We start from the raw sequence: 10,969 nt of genomic DNA, 5'->3' as shown, positions 1-10,969 counted from the left end.
TGCCCTACAGTCCCTCAACCTAACATAGAATGAAATAGGAAGGGGGGAAAACATCTATGCTGTTCTTAACTCTTTGGAAGAAAGGTAGACAAAAATAAAATAGCTAACAAATGTGTGATATGCATGCAAAATACTATAAACCATTCAAGTTGACTTTCATTTGTGTTCACCCCCCCCCATAGATTGATCCTCTGTTGTAGTGGAATACTGGTACCCTGAAACTAGACTTCCATGAGATGGCACATCAGTCTACTGCAACTCCTGTCATTTCATCTTGCTGTTGCAGAGTTGTACATCTTTCTTTTACTTTTGTTCAAACATGTTAAGCACCCTGATACACATGGCTTGCATTCCAGCTCACAAATTAGATGCAACTGCAGGTTACAAGTGACATTGATGCCACTGGATACATAGCATATTTGGTGGCTGCAATTCTATGCACACTTACCTGGGAGTAAGTCCCACTGAATTCAATGGGACTTCTGAGTTGATATTTATCTTTCAGACTTCTATACTATCCTTCATAGCAAGATCTCAGGGCAGCTTACAAGTATAAATACAAATTAAAATCATATAAAATTTAAAACTTAAAACAAATCTCAGTGAGTCTGTTAATTCAGACTATAACTGCCAACAGATTATCTTAAAAGGGTTGCACAAACAGTTAGGTTTTCATCTGGCTTCTAAAATTATGTAGCGTTGGTGCTGGCTTAACCTCTACAAGTGGGGTGCTAACTGGGGTGATAGGCATAGGACTGTGCTTGTAGTTAACTACTTGGCTTTTTTTAGTTTCAGACAGTGTTTGCACTTGTACACAAGTTCAGTCCTGTCTGTTTTAGGTTCTGCTGGAAGATTTTCAAGCATCCTATATGGTTGCTACCTTTTTTAATGAACAGAAGGCCCATGTCTTTTAAACAAGCAGAAATCAGTAAATGAAGATTTTCCCCAGTGTAGAGAGATGCAGTGATGGGGGGGGGGTGTTCTTGATGCGTGCCTTTCATGTCACTAATGAAGGCACAGAGCTTTTGCTCAAAAAAATAAGGAGGGGCAAGCTTACATCCTGATAAGAAAGTGAAGACAGTTCCTGGACTTGAATTATTTCTGTCATCCCAAAGGGATCATAGATATGGCTGTGATCTTCTGCACACGTGTCTAACTTGGCAGTCCAATTTGTCTCAATTGCAAAAGAAAATGAGATAGCAATTCTCAGTGTGACATGCAGCCTGGGGAAAACCAGCAGAAAGGGGAAGTAATTACATTGAAGTAATTACATCAAATTGATGAAACAAGAAAAGTAGTTACCATGACAATAAATCATATGGAATTACTGGGTGGGGTGTGTGTAGAACTGTGAATATGAACACAGATCAAAATCCAAACTACTATTTGGGTTTTGTCCCACTTGCCTTAATGTATTTTAGGGCAGCCCTGTACAAATATGAGTTGCCTGTGCAGTTCTTCCACAACTATGAGAGGTATAAACGTACAAATAATGCTACAGCTACTGAGTCATCCGTGTTCCCATATCATGGCTCATTTAGCCCACTTAGCTGTTGGTGAGATTAGTCCATAGATCACTATTATGGGTAGAACTGGGAGTTGTGGATATTTTCAACAATGGCCACATGGTGAACTGCCCTCCTGCACCTGTGCTGGCAGCACAAACACCAGGCAGTAAGATCCCAGATCTCAATGTGATTTCATGTTAGTCTAAGTACACCATGGCTGTTCAGAAAAATGAATGGGAAGAAGCACCAAGTGTAAATGAGTGAGATGTATAAATGTATATTTCTACACTGTAGAAAAAAATGCAAGTCACTGGACTCTGGTAAGAATGCTGAGGATATGCATTTAAATGGTGCTTTTGGACTGGAGAATGAGAAGGCATAAGGACTGTAGCACAGAGGAAAAGGTGGAGATGGGAAATGTATTACCAAAATGTACCCTAGCTGCATGGGGAATACAGAGGCATCCCTGGGTGGGTGGGGAATGTAGCCAACTCACTTTCAGATGAAATTGCCTGGAAAATTGGTTTCTAGAAAAACTTGCACTGCTACAGAGAAAGGCAAATACAGCGGTGGCTTGTGCCCACTAGACTTGCTGGGGCTGCTATAGGGGCATGGCCAATGAGGTCTCGGCCAAGTTCTGTTCCCCCCACACACACCTTCCTCCCTTGCAAACATACTGTAGACACTTAAGCATTGGAGTTTTACAAATAGCAGCTAACTAAACTGTAAAGTGCTTTACTTTGGTTCAGAAGGGGTCCCTGCTGCCTCAATAGTTTCTCAGATGGGAGAATATTTGTGTGGCCTCCACCTGTTCTGGTTCTTTACCTATCCTTTTCCTTTGCAAAGAAACAGTGGACACTTAAAAATTGCAGTTTTAACAATACTGAGCACCTAACAGAGCTTTAGTTCTATCCTCACTCTGATGAGTGTGCACAGTTAAGTTGTATCTCCTTAGTAGTGAACAGAAACCTAGATCTCTGCTCATTCAGTAATGCTCTCCCAATCCTGTTTAAAAACATATACATACAAAGTGAGTGAGTTGCTAGAAACTCTCATTTAGAAGGCACTACAAAAGACTTGAGTCCTATGTTTGCTCTCATGAGTAAGCCCCACAGAACGCAGTGGAGGATTACATACTTCTGAACAAGATGAAGAGGATTGTGTTAGTAACCAGCAATACTTGGAAAGTTCATTTTACAAACGAACAAAACAGTTCAGGCTTATTCCCTGGTATGAAGAAAGAACCTCCCTGACTTGAGCATTGTATTCAAGTATGATGGATAATACTCTTGGCTAAAGATTTCCAGAGTTTCTTTTTGAAAAATAAAACCAATTCTGTAAACTGTAAGCTCCTATTGCTCAAAGAAAAATATATGGCGGGTGGGAAAAACAAGGAGCCAAAATGTTAGAAAAATGAGTCTTTTATACCATATGATCAGTTCTGAACACTATAGCAGGAACTTCCACAAGTTGCTCCAGCATTCCACTGATGCAGGGACTCAGACATTCACACAAGGTATCTCTAAGTTTCTTGGTTTTTACAAAAGCAGGGATTTGCTTAAGTCAAAATTCCTTCTTCTTTTGATAAACCACATCTACATAGGTTCACCTCCTTACTCAAAGTGAAATTGGGGCTGGAAGTGTGCAACAACTTCCACACATGCCCTGCTAACTAGATTACCAGGATGTCTGTGTTTTCATCTACTCTCCTGCTCTCTTCCATAATCCCACACCTGATTATGAAAGACAATCCTGGCTCAGAACATCAGGTCCTCTTGAAAGTACTGCTAAGGTTTTGGTTTTAATTAAAATAATTATAAGTTCTTGCTCTTATCGCTAATGGGAGTTAATTATCTTGCATAAGCCCATATCAAATATTCAGACGCTTTAAATAAAAATAAATAAATTTTAAAGGTCCCATTCCATTGGCGATCACTTGCGACCGAGTAAGATTGTCTTCCTAGATAAGGTCTTTAACGGTGGGTCTGTAAGTGACTGTGGAGGCCAATACTAGATCCACACAGTGAGGACATAGGTTTTCAGATGGAAGACAGTCGCAATGAGGATTTGCTAGATGTGCTTTCCGCTTAGACATTTGTCCCATTTGCCCTGTACTTGTGCTTCTTCAAAGTCCATAGCACCTTTGATAATAGCCAACTGCCAATTGGGATGCTCATGGGCCAAAACTTCCCAGTTCCCGATGCTCATGTTACATTTTTTAGATTATCTTTAAGAACACCTTTACATCTCCTTTTGCTGTCCACCGATATTCTGTTTTCCATCCTTCGATTGGGAGTAAAGTAGCTGCTTTGGAAGATGGTAATCAGGCATTCAAACAACATGGCTGGTCCAGCGAAGTTGATGTTGAAGGATCATTGTTTCAACACTGGTGGTCTTTGCTTCTTCCAAAATGCTAACATTAGTCCATCCATCTTCCCAAGTAATTTGCAGAATTTTCCGTAGACAGAGACAGAATCTTTCAAGAAGTTGGGAGTGGCGTTCATAAATGGTCTATGTTTCACAGGCATACAGTAAGGTCAGTAGTACAATGGCTTTGTAAATAAGCATTTTCATCCAGTCCAGCCCTCTTCATTCGTGGGGCAGTTGATGGGGAATTTTGAGTCACTGGATTGGGGGTCCTTGAAGAAACTGAAGACACAATCTTGAAGCAAAGACAGGCCTTTATTGATGTAAAGCGTATGCATGGTCAGTCTCTCTTGAGTGAATGGAGAGCTGCAACATGGCACTGCTCACCTGGGTTTTTTATACATTCCAGGACAAAGACATTAGTACATAGAGGTTACACTGTCTACATTATTTTCTAGACAATCAGGTTAAAACAATATCTAATTCCAGCACATTTCTCCTATAAGCTAATACTCCCAGTGCTAATCCTTCTTAGGCCTTGGATAGTACAGAGATGTTCAGTATCAGTGTTCTTTTCCCTTATCTTATCGTATGGAGCCAGGCTGTACCTAGCATTCCATGCATACCCTTTTGCCATGGATACATTTGCATCACAGAGATGTCAGTACAAAGGAGAGGATAATTTGACTGGTCTGTTGCTCCTTTATAAAATTATTATCCTTATAATTTCTTTTTTTTTTCCTGCCCTAATTTGCATCAATAATTTTTATTCAAAGTTTCAAAAAACAAAACAGAACAAAACAAAACAACAACAACAAAAAACAAATTAATAACTAGTACAATAAAATAAAATATTGACTTCCGATTTGTCGCAGATCAGTTATAGATCTATAATATATAACAAACCTGTCTCTTAATATATTACAAAATCACTTTCCTCCAGTAGTTATCTTAATTAATCATCAAATCTCATTAACATTACTTTATTCTTTCCGCAAAAAGTCAAAGAGAGGCTTCCACTCCTTGAGAAATATATCCATTGATTTTTCTCCAAATAAACATGTCAATGAATCCATCTCATCAAGTCTGCTAGGTCCAGTAGTTTCAATAGCCATTCTCAGTGTTAATTCCATCTTCCATCTCCATCCTTGCACCCATAATAATCTTGCTGTCATAGTCATAGTCATATAATAAAAGTCTGATAGGAATTTCTTTCATCATAAATATTTCCTTGCCATCAATTCCGAATGTACCACTGAAATGTTGTTGTAAAGCTGCATCTCTGCTCCTCCTTTCCACAGAATGCACCATCACATCTCCCAAGAGTTTTTCCATTGTCACACATCTGGAATTAATTCTGTAAACTTTCTCCATTTCAAGTTCCATCAAATCCTTCCAGTCCAGGAATTTTTTTGAACCGTTGATATCTTTATCTCTAATCTCTTCACCAATTCCTTCAAGGACAGCGCTGAATTCCAAACAGTAATATTTATCTCCAGGATCCATCACAGCCATAAAAATCAAATCTTTTTCCAAGTCCATAGCTGATATATCTATTCCAATCTCCAGGGCTTGAACCTTTCCTTTAATTTTTCTTTCATCTTCTTTTATTTGTCCAGCCATATCTTTGGTCTCATCCACCTCCCCTCTCACAGAATCCTGAATTTCCTTCAGCTCCTGTCTCATTTTGCCAAATTCACTTTTCATCTCTTGTTTACTCTGTCTCAGCTCCTGTCTCACCAGCTTAATCTCATTCATTATTTTCTGAAACATATCTAGATAGAGAACCCCTTGCTGTACATCCAGGGTCTCAGCCACCTTCTTGATTGTCATTCTTAACTATTCCCAAGCAAAGAACAGTTTATTTCTTTTTCCAGTCACAAAGGAGTTAATCCTCCAAGCCTGCAGACATCACCCTCTAGACAGCACAAACCGCCTTATCTCTTATGTGTCCAAAAGTGCAAAACAAATTTGGTTCACAGCATCCAAAAAATTAGTGGCATAAAAAAGTAAGCAGATTCGTCAAAAAAAAAAAAAGTAAACCAGAAAAAATAGTCTCAAATGTCATAAAATCAGATTTCCTCTTTAGATTAGTTGCCCCTCATCCGTTTATATCTTTAAAATGCTCAATTCCATGCCAGCTTTTTGCAATAAAAAACAAAGATAGGCTATTTCGATTTTCTTCCTCCTTAATTCCGTGTATATGAGAGAAAGTGATAACTCACCCAGGGATTCTTTGTTGCTGATCCTATAACAAATCTCTTTTACTGTAACGATAACAAAATGATAAGAGTAGATAGAAGGATGCTTGCCTGTTAAATACGTTTTTCTTTAAAGAAAAAAAAAAGTCTTGCTTAATCAGTTTGAGCTTGCTTGAAGTTCCCTGGCTCCGTCCGATGTTGCTGGCAGGTCCTTCGTTCCTAATGAATTCAAGTCCCCCAACAAGCACAACGAAGCTTGTGGATAATCTCTTAGTTTCTCCCTTGCCTGGGAGAAAGTTTTACCAGTAAAAAAAAACCCTTTTGGCTGGTTTTAAAACTGAAAAAGCTTCCTCTGAGACGAGAGCTCGCCTCAGAGACAGGCACAAGCTAAGCAATCCTTCCCGGAAGTCTATCTTTATAATTTCTAAAAGAATATAGTTTATCTACTTTTGAATATAAAAATTCCCCATTACAGATGGCCACCACGAATCTCCTCTCCCTTCCACCCTGACAATAAAAAAAAGGTCCAGCCCATGAAAAACCCAGATTCCCCATCCATCATTATGATGCCAGACAAAAAAAATTAGGGGCTGTCCTTTCCTATCTTTCCCACCCCCTACAATAAATAAGGCCCAGTCCGGCCTATGAAGAAACCATGAACTCACAGTGATATATTCAAAGACTGGTAGGCTGGCTGGTTGCAGAAAAGAATAAAATGTTGTGGTTGCTGCTGCTTTAAGGTGGTGCTTGCAAAAGGAGGGGAAAGTAACTCAGCCTCACAGAAGAGCAACAAGCAGTTTGCAAATGCATGCATCTGATTTATTATTTATTTATTTAAAATATTTCTATCCCACCCTTTTACCCTATAATAGGGCACTCAGGGCAGCTTACAATAAAATCGAGTACGTACATTATAAAATTGCACACAAAATAAATCTGATTGGCTCAGATTGAAATGCATGCCTCTGAGCATTGGGGAGGCTCTCCATAGTCCTGCCCTAACGCTATGGAACTTTCAGTGCATTTCTGAGGAACTCCTCCTGATTGGCTAGAGCTTATCCTGTGGGAAACAAAATCAAAATGGAGATCTGGGAGGGGCTGAGGGGACCTCTGCCCTTCCTAAGCACTCCTACTAGAATTATTATTGTTATTATTAGCCCTGGAGACAGAGGTAGGGACATAGCAATGATTCTGATCGGCTGTGCTCTCCAAGGATGATTGGTCGGAACAAAAGATGGACAGAAACAAGTCCAAATTGTCTCAAAATGTGAGGTACTGTATTGAATGTGAATGTAAGGAACAGAGAAGGGACTGGGCTATAGGTTTGGAGCTTTAAGGTGGGCAGTGCCCCATCTGCCCTTTGTGAGGGGCCTCCAATGAGCAAATATATAACTGAGCAGGGAAAGCAGTGCACTCACACTATACCTTCTGTACATAAGGTGATACATCTGCAAAGATCCTCTGTCTCCCATTCTCTCTCATCCAGCAAAACTAAGGGCTGATTCACACAGGAGCTGTTGTGCCCCAGACGAAGGGAGAGTTAGATCAGGGAGGGGAGTTAGAGGAGGATGAGGCTCCTTGGGGAGTTGGAGGAAGGGAGAAAAGCAGGGAGGATTCTGGCAGCCCTCAAACTCCCCTGCCCAGCACTTCCACTGAGGCAGCTCCTGCCCCACCTGCGAGTCCAACACTTGAGCAGTTGGGAAGTGATTCTCCGATCGCACCATCTACTCCCATGCAGGAATCCCCGCCAGACACTTCAAATGCTTCCCAGCCAATTGGCATCCAGCTTCCAGAGACTGCGCTGTCACCTAGCAAAGCCCTGCTGTCGGATGGGCCGTCTGGGACTCATCCCCCCTTGCCCCACGTGAGGAGGAATGAGACTTTCAAAGGGTGAAACTCAGGCAGAGCCACTGCTTATGCGCAAAAACCTTCCATACTTAAGCAGGTGCCTCCCAAGACACAAATGCTGAGTCAACTTTCCCCAAACGCTGAGACTATTTAGCTAGGATAGTTAGGGAAAGTAGTAATGTAATGTTTTATTTCTAGGCCGCCTTTCGGCCAAATAGACCCCCAAGGCGGCTTACAAACACAAAAAAATACAAATACAAAATACAAATAAAAACAATACAATTTACAAAAAAAAAATCAAACTAACGAAGTCCTAACATCTCTAAAAAAACAGGAACAGCAAACCAAAAGCATTCATCTTCCTGGTAAAGGGCAGTCCCCAGAAAAATGTCACTAACAGCAGGGGTGGGGGGCAAGGCAGGTGGAAATACTTGCCCCTTGATGGTCCCAGCACAGTCTCATCATAGTGAGTCAGAGTAGACAGGTATATGAAGCGCACCACTTTCGATGTAACTATAACTTTAATAAAAAGGGGGAAAGACATCACCTCACCTCTGTCTGAATCCTTTGCCTCTGGGCAGGACAGGAGCTGAACTTTGTATTAAAAATGCAGCTTTTGCCATTGGTATAGATTTGCAAGATTCACACTTCCCACCTTGCAATCCTCTGTTTTCCATTCACACTAATCTGCATTCCTCTCAAAAGGTTTAGTATCACTGTTTCCTTTTGGCCCCATTCTCTAATTTTACATGTGTACTCCCTCTGGTTACTCAGTTACTGGGAATGTACAAAAATTCTTCACTTGCACAGTACTTTAACTACCTCCTGCCCCTAACTGCTTCCGGAAGTTTAGCAGTTGAACAGAAGTGAGGTTATCTGTTCCCCATTTCTCCAAGGTCCCTTTTTTCCCAGAGTAAATTTTCCCCCTTGCCTTGCAAACACAATTTGCAATCCCCATGATTGGGCTTCAAGGCTGAAGCTGGAAGAGCGCCTAGGTGTGAAATTGACATGACACTTCCTATTCCTAGTAAAACCCTTTCTTCCTTTTTCTTTTTTAAAATTAACTAATCAGAGAGTTTGTGTGTGTGACTAAAATTATGTTTGGGTGGGGTTCCTACTCGTTTGTTAATACTGACCTTGATCTTGCTTTGCAAGAGTTGCAGGATCGCCTGCGGGTCTTATGAAGGAACTTTTTAGGGGAGAAAAAATTATTGCAGGATAACCGCATGTGCATGTGAATGGGGGGGGGACCCTTAAGGAATGATCTGGGGCTAGGAAATGTGGTTTTGGGGAGATGTGGAGGTGGCTCAGGCTACCCCAGAGTTGCTCCTTTCCCTCTCCACTGGGGTGGCATGCAGCAAACTGGAAAAGAAAAGCAGTGCCTTGTGTGCAGCTGCTGAAGTTGTTAGCTGGGGTCATAAAAGTGATTTCAGCTGAACAATTTATGCACTCTAGGCTGCCCCATTTCTATTGCATCAGGGCATAGATGATGACACCACATACTTCACAGCCCAGCATTCCCTTCCTTCCTGCAGATCGGCAGCACTGTGCGGGAAAGTGGTGGGGTAGAATCATAGAATAGTATAGTTAGAAGGGGTCTATAAGGCCATCAAGTCCAACCCCCTGCGCAATGCAGGAATCCAAATCAAAGCATTCCCAACAGATGGCTGACCAGCTGCCTCTTGAATGCCTCCAGTGTCGGAGAGCCCACTACCTCTCTAAGTAATTGGTTCCCACTGTCGTACAGCTCTCACAGTTGGGAGTGTTTTTCCTGATGTCCAGTTGAAATCTGGCTCCTGCAACTTGAGCCCATTATTCCGTGTCCTGCAGTCTGGGACTATTGAGAAGAGATCCCGGCCCTCCTGTGTGTGACAACCTTTCATGTACTTGAAGAGTGCTATCATATCTCCCCTCAGTCTTCTCTTCTCCAGGCTAAACATGCCCAGTTCTTTCAGTCTCTCCTCATAGGGCTTTGTTTCCAGTCCCCTGATTATCCTTGTAGTTCAGCTTTTAAAAAGTTTAAGTTTTAAAAAGAAAGAACAGGAGTGAAGGAAGCCAGTTTACTGGGACAGAAAGGGGCAAAAGAAAGGAGGTCTGCAGCAGTTAAGGAGCAGTCAGTTGGAACTTGCTTGTGGAGCTGTTGGAAACAAAAGTGGAATTCGTGGAGAGTTTAGTGGGTGGAGAAAGGGGAGTGTCTGAAAGTGACAATCCACCCCCCAGCAAAAGACATTGGCGCAAAGCACCTACATGGAGTAATGCTGTGAAGCGGGGGTGTTTCCTTCACATTTCACATTATCCCCGGATTGGTTTAATGCAGATTTAAAGGGAAAAACTGCGCCCTAGCTTCTTGTTGCCTGCAACATCATGTGAACCATGCAAATTAAACGGGGATGCAAGTAGTATCAATCTCACGTCGCCATGTGAACGGTCCCTAATTCTGTACATTTTCATGCTTGGGGAAGTAGGAGGGAGGAGAAATTTGATTCAGTTTGCTTTTAAAGGTGAATCTACCGAATTTGCACCTTCTGAAATATGTGAACAGAAACACAGCTATCCTTTGGAATTTATACTTCTATGAATTTTGTATTGCAGTTCTCCAACCAAACAATGTTTACAAAAATGCATATATTAGGGGAAATAGCTTGCAAGAACATGTACATCAGTCAAAACTGCATGCAAAAATGTGTTTATTAGGAGAAATGTGCACTAAAAGTTGGTAAATTTCTGGATTTTTTTTTAAAAAATGACAAATTGCATGGAGAACTGAATTTAAGATTGGAAAATTTTGAAACTAAGAGGATTGAAATTGACAGATCCCTCCATTCCTAGTGGAGTGCTTAACAATGCTTAATTGTACTGGTGTAATCTTTGGTGCAATTGTGCTCCAGATCATATATTGCCATTTGGACCAAGAAGTATGTTTTCAGCAGGATGTCCTCTTGAAGATTACAATTTAAGATCCCAGCTAGTGTCTTTATGGTCTATAAGGGTAGAGAAACACTGTTTTGCCAGTTCCAGCACATCTCCACCTCTTTTTTTCTGAAA

Source organism: Rhineura floridana, chromosome 3 (genome assembly GCF_030035675.1).
Source record: "Rhineura floridana isolate rRhiFlo1 chromosome 3, rRhiFlo1.hap2, whole genome shotgun sequence".
NCBI classification, from domain to species: domain Eukaryota; kingdom Metazoa; phylum Chordata; class Lepidosauria; order Squamata; family Rhineuridae; genus Rhineura; species Rhineura floridana.
Note: the sequence above shows the minus strand (reverse complement) of the source record.